The sequence below is a fragment of the Mesocricetus auratus genome, unplaced genomic scaffold, assembly GCF_017639785.1.
Source record: "Mesocricetus auratus isolate SY011 unplaced genomic scaffold, BCM_Maur_2.0 Super-Scaffold_100676, whole genome shotgun sequence".
In the NCBI taxonomy this organism is placed as follows: Eukaryota; Metazoa; Chordata; class Mammalia; order Rodentia; family Cricetidae; genus Mesocricetus; species Mesocricetus auratus.
In genome coordinates this window covers 158938989-158953726 of record NW_024429266.1, presented here as the reverse complement: position 1 = coordinate 158953726, position 14738 = coordinate 158938989, and the positions used below count along the sequence as shown (strand labels likewise).

The 14738-nt window shown below is 39.7% G+C and overlaps 1 pseudogene; it reads left to right on the top strand.

Moving 5' to 3' along the window:
* Nucleotides 1-918: 918 nt before the first annotated feature.
* Nucleotides 919-10847, top strand: LOC101822928 (annotated as a pseudogene).
* The last annotated feature ends 3891 nt before the right edge of the window (nt 10848-14738 follow it).

The window sequence follows — 14738 nt, the reverse complement described above, 5'->3', positions numbered from 1 at the left end:
GAAATTCCTTCTGAAAATTCACAACTTTCCTATCGACTCTATCCTTATTTACTAATGTATGAAACCTCCATCTGGGCAGGCAGCATGAGTGACCATGGGACATTTTAAGTAGAAATTAAATAGACCTTTGGCTTCATGCCCAGGGGGAAAAAATGTCAGTCCTTATACAGAAAAGCAGGCACAAGAGATAAAAAAGATTCCATTCTATCTATAATCCAGTCTTCTTATGGCTTTAGTACAAGTTTCTTCTCAGCTAACAGAAGTCCCTGCAGAAGGTTTAAACAAGCTCAACAATTTCATTATGTGAGCGCAGCTAAATTCAATAATGTAAAAGGGCCCAGAGAGGCTTCCCATATGCTCCATCCCATAGCCTTTCCTTCCAGGGGAAGGCAGAGAACTTGGCTCCCTAGAAACTGAATCTACTCCAATCGCCTGGAGCACAAATCTTGCTTTGTTGACATCAACCGAGCTCTCCTGAGGACACACAAAGAAGAGAGGGAGCCATTAGAATTTCTCGTGACTCTGCTCCGAGCCAAATCCAACCTCCCTGAAATGAATGAAAACGCTTGTTACATGGCCCAAGAAGCTATTTTGTCCATTTGAAAATTAATTAGACCGTAGCTCCATGAACAATCCAAAGATGCTGTCCCAGTGTTCTTAGATGGATGACCCTGGCTGTGCTCCCAATATTAACAAGTTTACCCTGCAGCAAAACATGGCCCTTTGGCTGAGCTGGGGCTCTGTTCCTAATGCTTTCCTGAGTGGTAGCCAATCCCAGGCACAGCCTCACCAGAGGGAAAGTTTGGAAGGATTGTTAAAACTTTCCCAAGCAAAGGAAATAGAAGATGCTAGGAAGGAAAGCCTTTTTCTTGAAGACTTACTTGTAATTATGTGTGTGCATGGGCGTGGGGTATGCGCATGGGTGTGACGGTATTGGAGGAGGCCAGAGGCACTAGATTCCTGAAGCTGGAGTTCCAGGAGGTTGTGAGTCAAGTGACATGGGTACTGAGAATTGAACTTGGGTCATGAGCAAGGCAGTATGCATTCTTAAAGCTGAGCTCTATCTCTAGACTCACAAACGTTTTTTGTCACTAACTCAGCTAATCGTTTTCTAGCAGGACTAGAGAAAACTTCTATAATAACATGTCAGTATCCACTTTTGATTAAAGCTCCTCAAGGGCACAGGTGGTTTGATTCCTTGTCCTCTTAGTGGGTTGACAGGTCTACAAGGTTGGCTAGAAGTATCAAGCCACAGGTCCAGATGGAAACCCATTTTCCTAGGTATGAGCCTCATGTTACGATGCTCATGGGGAACCTTGGGCTTAAGAGGTGGTAGCATTCATAAAGAAGCTAATAGAGAGTTTGAAAATTAATCTGTATACTGGTAACTTTAAGAAGGTCCTTAGTAAGAATATATGATGATGTAACTAATGTTCAATTAACTGCAGTGTACAGGTGAAAGCAGCAATAATAGGATTTGGGATATGTCACGTGAAATATAAAATTCCAGAAACTATCGAGAGATAGAGAAATGTTGGGAAGCATAATCAGCTTCCCAGGAGTATATTTCCAGTCCACCAAGGTAACTGTCCCCATCCCAACTGATGACGGAAGGACAGCTTTCTGGCTCTGACTGAGCCAGTTCATTGGGGACTGGTAACCAACTATATTTTCTTTTTCTACAGCTCAAGTCCTGTGCATGCACTTTCCCTCTGAGGCAGCCATGAAGCTTGTGCACTACAGATGAATAAGTGCAAAAGTTAGTAAGGCCGCATAGAACAGCAAAGGAACAGGTGCCAAGTTAGTGACAGGCAAGAGTTCTCATGCCCCATCTTCCTTCTTCCCTTTCTCCTTTCCTTACTTTGCTTTTTCCTTTCAAATTGGAAACACACCGATTCCCCCCTCCACATCTCCTCAGAAAAGAATATACATTGCAAAACTATTCAGGAAGACACTTTAGGCCCATGCACACACATGTACCCAAAACACACACACACACACACACACACACACACACACACACACATCACATGAATTTTCAAAAAGGCATGACATTTAAAACAACAACAACAAATTTCCCTGTCCCCAACCTCTCCACTAGAGATTCATACCATTTACAAGAAGTGTCATCTTCATATACAAGACCTTTCTGACTCTCCTGATATAACTAATTAGTTTTAGACAGCTCTTCCTGTCTTTTCTAATTTAGGTTTTTCTATGCCTTTATATGACCTTAACAGGGAACAACCATTATCTATCCCTTCATCCCCTCCAAGAAACTTACCTAAGTCTGGGCTCCTAACATTAACATAATCAGGAATCACTGGGTGATGCAGAGCATGTATGTCAGAATAGGTGTCTCTGGGAAAAGGACCTGAAACAGACCCTCCCAGCCCCTGGTACACCCCCCAAATACCCCCAGTGCTATAGAAACTGATGTAGACTTACCTTGGGCTTCATAAATCTAGGTAAAAATGGAATGCCTTTAGCTGAGGGAGAGAAGTCACATGGTTTCCTTTTGTGTCATCATAAGGCTTGTCCAAGAAGAAATACATTCAAGTGGTAAGATATGACTTTACAGGCTATCTGAAACCCACAGGTCACTCTCACTTGCAAGGAGACAGAGTTCTGAGCCTCCAGCTGCTTCTTTGGCATATACATTGGAGCTACTACTCGAGATTTGCAGAGATTCACTCTTTTTTTTTGTTTTAATAAACTCCATCTTTATCAGACTCACTCCATGTCCTCTCTGCATGATTTCATTTTTGAGTAATGTCACCTATGCTCAAACAACTGCTGATTTCATCAAACACTAAACAAGCACCCAAACAAAGTCTAGCTCTGTACTTCTTCTACTCTGAGGTATAGAGAAGGAATCACCAAAGGCATACCTGGAAGTTCCATGGACAGCCGAGGCTGAGCAGCAACTTAACAAGCATGGAAAGTTAAACAGAAAGGCTTGATGGACAAATGGGCAAATATGGGTCCTCACAGGCAAGTTTAAGTGGTGAACAGAAAGTCATAAATCAAGGTAATAAGATGTTATATTTTACACAGCACTTTTAGGCTTCTTTATAGTTTTCAAAGAAGACTGATACCTCACCTTGTCACTTTTCCCCATGGAACCTTACAACAGATTCAGAGAGAGGCAGTTTGGTATATTGTGCATAGACTATAAAAAAGGAACGGATCATCCTAGAGAATTTTCCTAGAATTGTAGTTAAGAATTTACACTGAAGAACTAGAGGTGGAATGATTCCCACTTTAGTATGTTTAAGTTTCAATTGGTGTGTGTGCATGCACACACATACATGCAGGCTTACATGGGCCATGATGTGTACGTGAGGTCAGAGACTCAGTTTTTACCTTCTACCTTGCTTCTTCTGGTTTACGGTGCATACTCTACACTAGCTAGACCATGAGCCTCTATGCTAGCCTCCTGTATTCACCCACCTTCCATCTATCCACAGGAATGCTGAGATTACAGATGTATATCACCATATACAGATATTTCATATGGGTTCTGGAGCTCAAATCCAGGTCATCAGGTTCACGTGGAAACCATCTTTGTTTGAGCTGTCTTTCCAGCCCCGGATTCCCAGTTTCAGTTGATTGAATAGAATGAGACAAGTTGACCTTGTGTCTACCTTCATTCATTCATCTGTGAAATTGGACTACCCAGTGCTATAGAAGCTACAAACTGATGAAATTTCGCGCCCTGGCACTACCCTGTGCATTATGGAATCTCTTTCATAGGTGGGAGGGAAGAGTAAATGACAGTAAAATAGATCAGGGATGTACATACTAATTAGTTGTTCTTAAAAAAATGTGTCTCTTACTGGTTCTGCTAGTCAGACTTTTTATCACTGTTAAAACACTTGACAGAAGCAATTTAATGGAGGGAAGATTTGTGTGTGCTCATGGTTTCAGTGATTTATGTCCATAGTTTGCTGGTTCCACATTTCTAAGCTATGGTAAAGCATAACATCATAGAGGAAGACCATTGAAGAGCCAAGCTGCTCCCCAAAGGGCTTCCAGAAAGCTGAGAGAAGTTCAGGATGAAGAGGCCAGGAACAAGATTGATCATTCCAGGGTACAACCCCAGTGACCTACACCTCCAACCTGGCCTTTCTCTACTTCTGTATCTCTGTCTTAGTCAGGATGATGAGACACCATGATCATGTCAACTCTTATAAAGGAAAACATTTAATTAGGACTGATTTACAGCTTCAGAGGTTTAGTCCATTATCATCTTGGTGGGGCATGGTGACATGCAAGCAGACATGCTGCTAGAGAAGTTTCTGAGAGTCCTACATCTTGATCGACAGGCAGCAGAAGGAAAAACTGTGCCACACTGGCCAGTCTTGAACTTGTAAGACCTCAATGACCAACTCGACAGTGACACACTTCCAAATGGTCACACCTACTCCAAGAAGGCCACACTTCCTAATAGTGATATTCACTATGGGCCAAGCATTCACATACATGAGCCTATGAGGGCCATTCCTCTTCAGATCACCACAATCTCCCAATAATGCTGCCATACTGTGAATCCACCAATGAACTAATCCACTGATGAAGGCAGAGGTCTGGTGGATCATTATCCTCTCAATAGTATCACACTATGGAGACCAATCCATGAACACACGAGATTTTTTAGGACATCTCATATGCAAAACATATCACTGGCTGTTCCTTTATTCAACGCTCGCTCCACTGGGGCACACTGCTTGTACTGTTCACCATGATGGCCTTAGACCAAAGAATGGTGTCTAGCACAAAATAGAGGCTCAGAATTGTTTGTGAATGAATGACTCTGTCAATGAGTGAGATTCATAGTAATCTTTGGGGGGGATAGAGAGAAAAGGTTCAGAACAGAGTGTAAGCTCTTCCTTCTAAGCATGACCCCAAACTGGCACATTAAAAAAGGACTGATAGCATGAAAGTGAAAACTGTGGCGTAAGACATCTTTGGAGCAGTGTAAAATACTCAGCTGAAGCTCAGGTCATGCGGTTGGTAAGTGGGTACTGGGTGGTAAATGTGTTTGCGTGCCGGCCCACCAGGGATACAAGCCCTGCTGCCATTTTCCTCTATTACCCTCCGTCCTTTGCAGCACCCCTATCCCATCCTCAGTTTTCCAAATGTCTCAGATTACAAACAATCCTGCACACACCTAGCTACTTAGAAGCCTCAATGAGCTCAACACCTTCAGAGTTCTGTCTATTTTCCCTCAGCCCTTGTGACCTTAAATGTCCCTCAAAGAATCCCCATAAATGGACTAAGACATAAATTAAAGAACTAGATTGAACTGAAGCAGGAGAATGAAAGTGTCCTTTAAATGCTGGTAGGCATTGCCTTGGGCATAACAAAGGAGTTAAAACATAATTAAGATCTGAAGGCTGATTACAGGAATGTGTGCGATTATTTTTTATTATTTTCCCCCTTTCTATCTTTGTGATGGGATGTGATCAACCTCTGCCGTGCTCCGTTGCTTAGTAGCAGACAGTCAGAGTTTTAATTATATGCTAACATAAGCTAAGGAACAGAAAGCTGCCTTATGTCTAATACGTATACATCAAGAAAGACATGTGACAGCATCGCAATTGCTTTAGTGCCTGATAAAGAGTACCTCCAGTAGGGTTGTCATCAAAAGATCAGGAACAGAGAGGGAAAGTATTATTAACAAGGCTGCTACTACTCTATTTATATGTTCTCCATTGTTTGTGAGTTCTTGTTAGAAGCTAGAAATGAATTTTTATCTACTACTAATTTCATCAAGTTCTTTTTTTATTTTTTTTTAAGTCTGGGGAAATAAAAAAAAACTTTTATCAATTCCACTGACAACCCTTTCCCTCCAAATAGAACACTTTCTATTCCATCAAATTTGTAATTTCTAAAATATGATATCTTATAATAAAAAATAAAGAATTAGTTCATTCATTCTTGCAGCATTCAGTAGAGATGTGTTCTGAGAGCAAACTCCAGAGGAAACCTCTATCCTCATTGAGAATATATGTTAAGGGTAAGGAAAAGTGATCAAGCAATAATAAACCAATGAAAAGATAACCACAGTCTGTAACTATGGTTGTGGGAAGCATGGAGTATATTGTACAAGATTAGGGTTAGTTGAAAATAATAGAACATCCAGTCACGTGTTCACTTTAGGCCAGGTGTAATCTATCACATTGGAGCCATTTCATTCATATTAACATCTCTTTGGATTAATTAATGCCCTGTTCTGTCTGGTTAAAGCAATTTCTTATGCTGGACCACTGCTATCTATGTTGAATATTGATTTTGATTTTAAAAAATATATTCTGTCTTTCATATGAAAGAGGGTCAGATCTAGTCTCTTCAGGATAGATAAGGAAGATAATAAATTGGCTATGGTTGCATCTTTATTGTTCACTGTTTTCAATAGATGGCTTTCACCTTGTGGTCCTAGATGACAACTTGGGCTTCAATTGTCACATCTGCACAAAAGACAAATGCAGAAAGAGGGCCATACCTTATCCTCCTAAAGATGCTTTTACTTTTTGCATAGCAATAATTTATTCCATGGTTATAAGGGAAGTTGACCTAGGTAGCCTTCATTTCTGGGTCGCCATACACTCACCTGGAAAAACAGCAGAAATTATGTTACTAAGGGAAAAGGACACAAAGTTATTGAAAAGGCAGTCATACATATTGCCACCAGGGTAATGTGACTGTGCAAACATGCAAGGAAAGTCAAAGCATTTCTCAGGAGGTATCCATTGAGATGATCTTAAAGAATGCAAGAAAGGACCTGGGGAGCTGGCTAAGTGGTAAAAGCATTTGCTGCATGATCATGAGCACTTGAGTTTGGATCCTCATCATCTACATTAAGAAAAAACAAGCATGGTTATGTGTATCTGTAACCCCAGTGTTGGAAGAAGGTGGGGGGAGAGATACAGAGGATTGTTGGGACTTGGTGGATGTTAGACTCAGTGAAAATCAGCACAAACTCTTGGTTCATTGGGTGATCCTGTCTCAAAGGAATATAACTGAGAGAGATAGAAATCACCTAGAGACTTCATCTGGCCTCTGTATGGGAGCGTGGATATGGATATGCATATCTACTCACAGATATATACATGTGTTGTGCATACGCATGAAAGAATGCAAGGGAGCTTCCTCTAAAGACTAGAGGAAGAGAGCCAGAAACAGGATACTTACTGAAAACTATGTGCCCATAGCATGGCTCTAGTTTGCTTAAAATATTATGTATGCTGCTATTAAGTTCTGTCTGGGATGACAATCTGCTGTCTTTCTAAATTTTTGTTCTCCAACCCTCAAAGCACATTATATTATGACAATTTTTTATCAAAAAATATTGTCATGCTATTTTGAACTTGAAGGGAAAAGATAAAGAGCATATTATGTAGTAACTTGGTATTTGGCATTTTATTTAGGTGTATAGAGATTACTGTGGAGATTATGGGTAGGACAAGGTAGCCAAAGCAAATAAATGTCTCTGAGAACGAACATGAGTGGTATAAATAACATGCCAGGTTCAAACAAAAGCACTTACAAATTAGGGTATTAAATCACAGCCCACATTACAATAACGTGATTTGGTTTGGTGTACACCAGAACAGAGCTGATCGTATGGAACTAATGTGATGTTTTGTGTGAATGTCACATTAGTTATGCATTTGTTACATGATTTTCATGGGTGCCAGAATGTAATTCATTGGAATAAACAGAAGAGTCTAGTGGCATTGCGCCTAATGCTATAAAGGGGAATTTGCCTTCATTAAACTCTCTCGTACAGTAATTAAGGTGACATTATATCCAGCACATTTTCTTAATGAATATCTTACACTGACATCAAACAAAAAAGGAATCAGTAATACTGTTTATTTCTGCAAATTTCATGTGAACAAAGATCACTGAAGTGCATGGTTTTGTCTAAACATATCATACAATGGCAACACGCCCTACTGCCGAAGATGAGGCAGTGCTTGAATACCACAGTAACAGCATTTCAAAGCTTTTCCCTGACCACCAAAGGCACAGACATTATGCCTTGCTGTGTATCTGAAAGGAGAAACTCCAAGCGCATAGATGCCTTCTCTGTTTTAACTAAAATAGCCATTATCTTGCATGTATCTAGCTATGAGCCTAAGACCTAGTCTATGGGAGCCAAGAACTCAGGCCTTCCTACTCAAAAAAAAACTGGAATATAAACATCAATTTCAGAGAAATTGATAGGGTTCTTATCTCTGTAACCCTAAACACCTAAAACAATATATGCATGTGTATATGTGTGTATATATGTATGTGTATGGAGATAGAGATTTAATATAAATAAGTGCAACTGTTATTTGCAACAAGTTCTGTTTACAAAGTTGCTCCTGAAGTGTCTCTCAATGGATTTGCTCCAAAGTCTGATGTACAATAAAATATAAAAACAACACAAATAAGAATTGCTTATAAAGAAATAAATGCTACATAATGTTCTATTGGGAATGCCCAACTTATTCCTGAAAACACTAAATATGTGGTCAATAAGGTTTGCAATACACATATATAAAATATTCAATAATAATGCTACTTGTTTTCTTTTTTCTAAATCAAGAACTGCAATATGTACTAAGGAAATTAAAACCTAATCCTTTAGCTCAGGGTTCTCATCTTTTTCCTGGGGGAGGGGAGATACATGTATGTTACAGGGAAGACTATGGAGAATAGATAACAAGGGGGAAAGCACATGGCCCTCAATATTGACTTCTCTGATCTTTGTCATATCCCATGTACGAGACTGAAGATTGTCTTTCTCCGCTGCAAGGTCTTTCCTTGATTGGCTGTTTATTTTGTTCTTTAATTCCAGATGTTTCTAAAGGGGTGGTTAGGTTGTCTAAAGTTTCATCCCACCTACCACATACATTCTACCCTCTAAATTCCCACTGTTTCTCCATGAATCTGAGGTCATTCTGGAAGAACTTGCCTGTGTTGCACTGAACAACTTCACCACAGCCTTGGTTCTGAACATATAACATTAACACTTGGCACTGTGCATGAATTATTAAATACAAGCAAATGCTGCTTGGAACCTCTTGGCTCTGATTTTATTTTTGTGTTATGAATTTCAGTGGTTTTACTGCAGATATAAAATTATCTGTTCTTATAGAAACATAGTACTTTAATTATAGAAAACAAAGACTTAATATTTTTGCTACTGTTGTGTAAGCATCAAATTAGTATATCTTTGGATTGCATTATGTTAGAATGTGTGGTTTGAAAAATTGCTGCTTGAGATGCTGACAAATTTTATAACAAATGATCAGTGAAATTTGGCTTTAATTAGAACAATTTCTGAAATGGTTTTTCCTTTTCTAAACATACTGTTTTATACTAAACATACCAATTTCTAAACATATTATATTTATTTGTTCATTTGGTTTTATTTTTTGAGACAGGGTCTATATACATAGCCCAGTTATTCTGGGATTCACTTTGTAGACAAGGCTTGCTTTGAACTCACAGAACTCCATCTGATTCTGCATCCCAAGTGCTGGTACTAAAGGTATACACCACTATGCCTGGTTCATACTGTAATTTTGTGAAGCAACATTCTTAGCATTGATGATTATATAGTCAAAAGTTCAACAAACTGAAAAACAAGGACCATACTCTTGGTGCTACTGCAGCTTCAAATATCCAACCAAGATCTAAGTCTTTATGTAAAAATAAACAACACTGTCTAGTTGTGGGTCTCTATATCAATTTCCATCTATTGCAAGAACACACTTCTCTGGGTTGAGGCACTGATCTTTGTATTTAGCAACATGTCATCAGGAGTCATTTTTTTGCTATGTTCATTTAATATAATATTAGTAGTAGGTTGTCCCCTAGGCCCATGACCTCTCTAACCTCAGGTTCTTATCCTCATTCACAGTGCCATGAATGACTGCTATCTCATGCAGTGGGCCCTAACACCAGTCAAAGGGTGTTTGGTTACTCCCATAACATCTGTGCCACTATTTCACCATTGGGTTTATCTTGCAGACAGGTCAATGCTGTAGTTTATATGAGGTTTACAAATGAGACTAATGATTACTGTTCTCCTCCAGTATCATATAATACTTTCCACCACTATAGATGCTAGTCAGCAGTGCTGAATCTTCTAGATGGGTACCAGTTTGATTTCTGCACATTTGGAAACATAAGTGTTTTCCTTAGCTCTTACCAGGATGTTATAGAGGTAACAAATATCATTAGGAATAGCATGTGATGTTTGAGGGGGTCTATATGACCCCTTTTGCCAATGACTAAAAAAGATACAACCCACCTTTGAAAGACACTGCTGCCCCTTAACACCACTTGCTGCAGCAATGGCCAATCTTAACTGTGTTCCTTTACATCATGCGAGCCCTTGAGACATGTCTATTTTTAGTTGTTTCCTAACAAAGGTTCAAAGACAGCAGAAAAGTTTTGTGCTCTCAGTACTGGAGAGAATGGATTTGGGTGTAAGAGTTCCTCCTTTCATAGGAATTATTCCAGGAATCATGCACCAGGGTAGTGATTTTACACGTCATAATGGCACTTGTGGCAGGTTCATCTACAGAGAGAAATTTGAGGATGAGAACTTCATCCTGAAGCATTCAGGTCCTGGCATCTTGTCCATGGAAAATGCTAGACCAAACACAAATGGTTCCCAACTTTTTACCTGCACTGCCAAGACTGAGAGGCTAGATGGCAAACATGTGGTCTTTGGGAAGGTGAAAGAAGGCATGTGCATCATGGAAGCCATGGAGTGTTTTGGGTCCAGAAATGGCAAGACCACGAAGAAGATCACCATCTCTGACTGTAGACAACTGTAATTCATGCAACTTGTAGGCATCTTATCCAACAGACCATTCCTTCTGTGGGTCAGGAAGTGCCCCACCCTATCTGCTCATAATACCCTTGATCTCTACTCTCACTGAAGTTCTTGGGGTTCTGTATTTTCCTCATTCCATTCCAAGTCTAGTGGGATTGCAGAGTTAAATTTATGATTATGAATAAAAACTAAATAAGGAAAAAACATGCAACCCATACCGGGTACTGGGGTCTTGTTTTATAACATATTTAGCTGAAATGTTATCTCCCTCATTATATGCTAACTCCATTTAAATTCCTTTATATATTTTGGAAGCCTCTACAGTAGAAGGTCTCCATTAGGCTTTTCAAAAGGCCTTTAGTGCTCATTGTCCATATTCCATCTTTAAATTTGCCCTCCTATTCTCCTCCCCATTTAATCCTCCTATTTTAGTTTTCCATTTATGACACTGTGTTCTGTTTTTCCTTGTACATATTCAGTAGGTGAATATATATATATATATATATGCAGGTGCACATGTTCACATATGTACATCCATGTGGAAGCAATAAGTCAATCTTAGGTTTGTTCTTCAGGAGCCATTAATCTTGTTTTTTTTAATACAGTCTCTCCTTGGCCAGTAGTTTGATGATTAGTCTAGACTGGACTGACCTAGGGATCCACCAGTCTTTACTCTTCCCTCACTGAGATTACAGATGTGTGCTATCACACCCAAAGTTTTTAAACATGTATTCTGTGGACTCTTGTACTTACATCACAAGCATTTTATGGATACAGTTATCCTTCTAGGCCATAAATATGGAGAATGAAGCTGATACACAGAAAGATTAATTATTTTCTCTGGGTTCTGGAGTGAGTGACACACCTTTTACTCCAAACTCTAAATTATTGGCCAGTGTATCCTTTAAGCCTCTTTCTGCCTACCCACCCCAACTGGGATTATAGAAGCTTTAGCTTTCATGTGAGTGCTACAGATTTGAACTCAGGTCCTCATCCTTCTATAGCAAATAATTTACCCACTGAATTATCTACTCAGTTCCAAATACTTGTTTTCAATGCCATTTCCTCCCTGACTTCATTCTGTAAAGTATGTGCTCAGTTTGAAGTCTAGGGACATTCTTCTCTCCACCTTAAATTGTCTGCCTTCTGGCCTAGAACAACTTCTATCTTGTGTTTCTGTATTTTCCTGGTCCACTTTTAAATTTAAAATCCAACTTATAAGACATAAAATTCATGATCTGAAATGCACACTTCAGCAGACAATATAGATCCACAATGTCTTACACTCTTAGCACCCAAATTCCAAAACATTCTTATCATACAGCCTCAATTGCTCTCCCAGCTTTTCTTCCTACTTGCTTGTCTCAACTCATACCTTGGATACTCTGAAATGCCATTCGCAAATTCTAACCATATTTCTTGGTCTACAAACATGAATCTTCAGCAATCTGTCCTATGGTTTTTTTGGATAACCTGGCAATATGTGTATGTCACCTCTGTTTTGGCCCCCCAAAACATCACCACTTTTGACCCTCTTGGAGAAGAGTCCTTCTTCTAGGACTACATTCTGAAAATACAGACTAAGCAATTCAGAGTTCACACATCCCTTGTCCTGTGACTTTCCACTGTCCCAGATTTCTCAAGGTTAGACACTAGACAATGAGGGGTGAGTCCTGGATATGGATCCCAAAGACACTCCACAAACTAGCCAGCTCTAAACATGACTAGCTTGCTCCTTCTGTTCATTTTGAGAATTCATACTAGTAAGGGGTCTCTAGCTCCCATTCTACTTCATGAGTGACCCTGATGGTTTCCCATATGGTTTCTATAGAAGTGAGTATATTTCCTTGATACTATAACAAACTGCTTTCACTAACAATTCCCTACTCATGTCTTACAATGTTTCAAGTTTTCTAATCCACTATACTTAAAAACACTCTAGACTTATATTACAGATCAGGGGTAGATCAGTAACTAAGCAAATTCAAGGTCTTGTGTTCAATTCCTGGAACCACACACACACACACACACACACACACACACACACACATACACACACACGTGCGCGCGCATGCGCGCACACATGTGCACACACAGGTACACACATGCATGTGCACACACACACATATGGACAAACACACACATACACATGCAAGCTGGGTATGGTGGTGCAGGCATATAATCCCAGTATTGAAAAGGAAATCATGAGTTTAAGTTCAGCATGGCTTACACAGATGAGCTTGAGCTGTATAACAAGATCCTTTTCAACCAAATGAACAAATAATGACCTAATTCAACTAACACAAAATCAGTAAGTATTGTCATGAAATATCAGGTAGTCTGGGCTCTGAAGGGACATTCCTGTGTGACCTTAGGGATGTCAATGAAATTCTAGGTTCCAATTTTTTAACTGAATATTTCTTGACATTTTATAACACACACCTCATATCTATAAAAAGTCTTACCCTACTGTTGGTGGAAATGGAGTGGCAAGGACTCACCTCCTGTTATCAAGCTCTGTCCTATAACATCATTCAACAGGAAGTACAGCTGCTTTCTTTATTCTTTGGAAGGTCCTGGAGATTGAACACAGGGCCTCATACATGACAGACAACTTTTCTACCACACCTCTCTTGTAACTCTTTTTTGAGATGGGAAATCACCAAACTCTCCAGTCTGACCTGAACTTGTTATCTTCTTGATTATTGAGGTTCACAAATTCTGGATTAGTGTTTTAATGTAAAATATTTGTGCTATAGTTTACTTCAGTTTTCATAAAACTATATACACTATGTTGTAAATCACTGGAATGGCTATTTCTACCCTCTCTGCAAAATTTGAGATTCTATTAAGAATACAGCAGTCATCCAATTCGTATTACTTAAATCACTACACATAGCATTTATCATTAACTGAGATATTCACTAAGAACCTACTATGTGTGAGGTACTCAATTAAATCAGGGACAGGAAGGAGAATGAGTGGGTAGCATTGAAATGTCATGAGTGAGCACTGGGAAGTAGCTGGACTCCCCCCTCCCCCGTATTTATAGGGAACGTGTTACTTAGGATGGGTGAAATATTAAAGTGTGGTACTCATTGGAGCTGGCATAGAGAGAAAAGCCACCTACCTGTAATTCTGACACTAGACTAAATGACATATCTTAGGAGCAGCTCAATCCACAGGCAGGGTTATGTACAAATAGGCAGAATCTATCAATGGGTGCTGTTTACCCTGAAGAAACAGAAGTTACAAAATGAGTTGCATTTTCAAAAATAGCCCTGGTCTATACGCTATGGCTACCATACTGTCAGTCTCTGTGTCTAGGTCTCTCTCTCTGTTCCTGCTCCTTCTCTTCCCCCTCCCTCTCCCTGTCTCTCTCTCTGCAGGGCCTGATGTCAGAAGCAGACCCTCTGTGTGCTAAGCAAGCCCTCTACTACTAAACCACACCAAGATCAAGAACTTCCTTTGGTGAATTGTGAAGTCCTGATTCAAAGGTAGAAAGACATGTTAGTCAAGTATCAGTAGGGCCATCCAGGGCAGTGGCTTTTAAAGAGGATGAGGTAGAGGTGGCAATTTTGCCACTCTGAGGTGATTTCAAAATGGAAAGACTTGAAGAAAATGGACATAGAGAAACCACTGCAAAGGCATCATGAAGCAGCCCTATACACAGGGGATCCTTCTTGCACACTGTACTTCTGCACGGACAGTCAACTTCTAGGAGCAGGAAGGCTCTGATTATAGCATGTGTATTCCTAACACCCAAAAATTAAAGGGACATAGCCTTCAGAGTCCTCATTTACCACAGTAAGTCTCAGCACTGATGGCAGTTATCTGCACCCCATTTCAGTCCTTGTATAATTTCTGTAGTGCAAAATGTATACACATATAA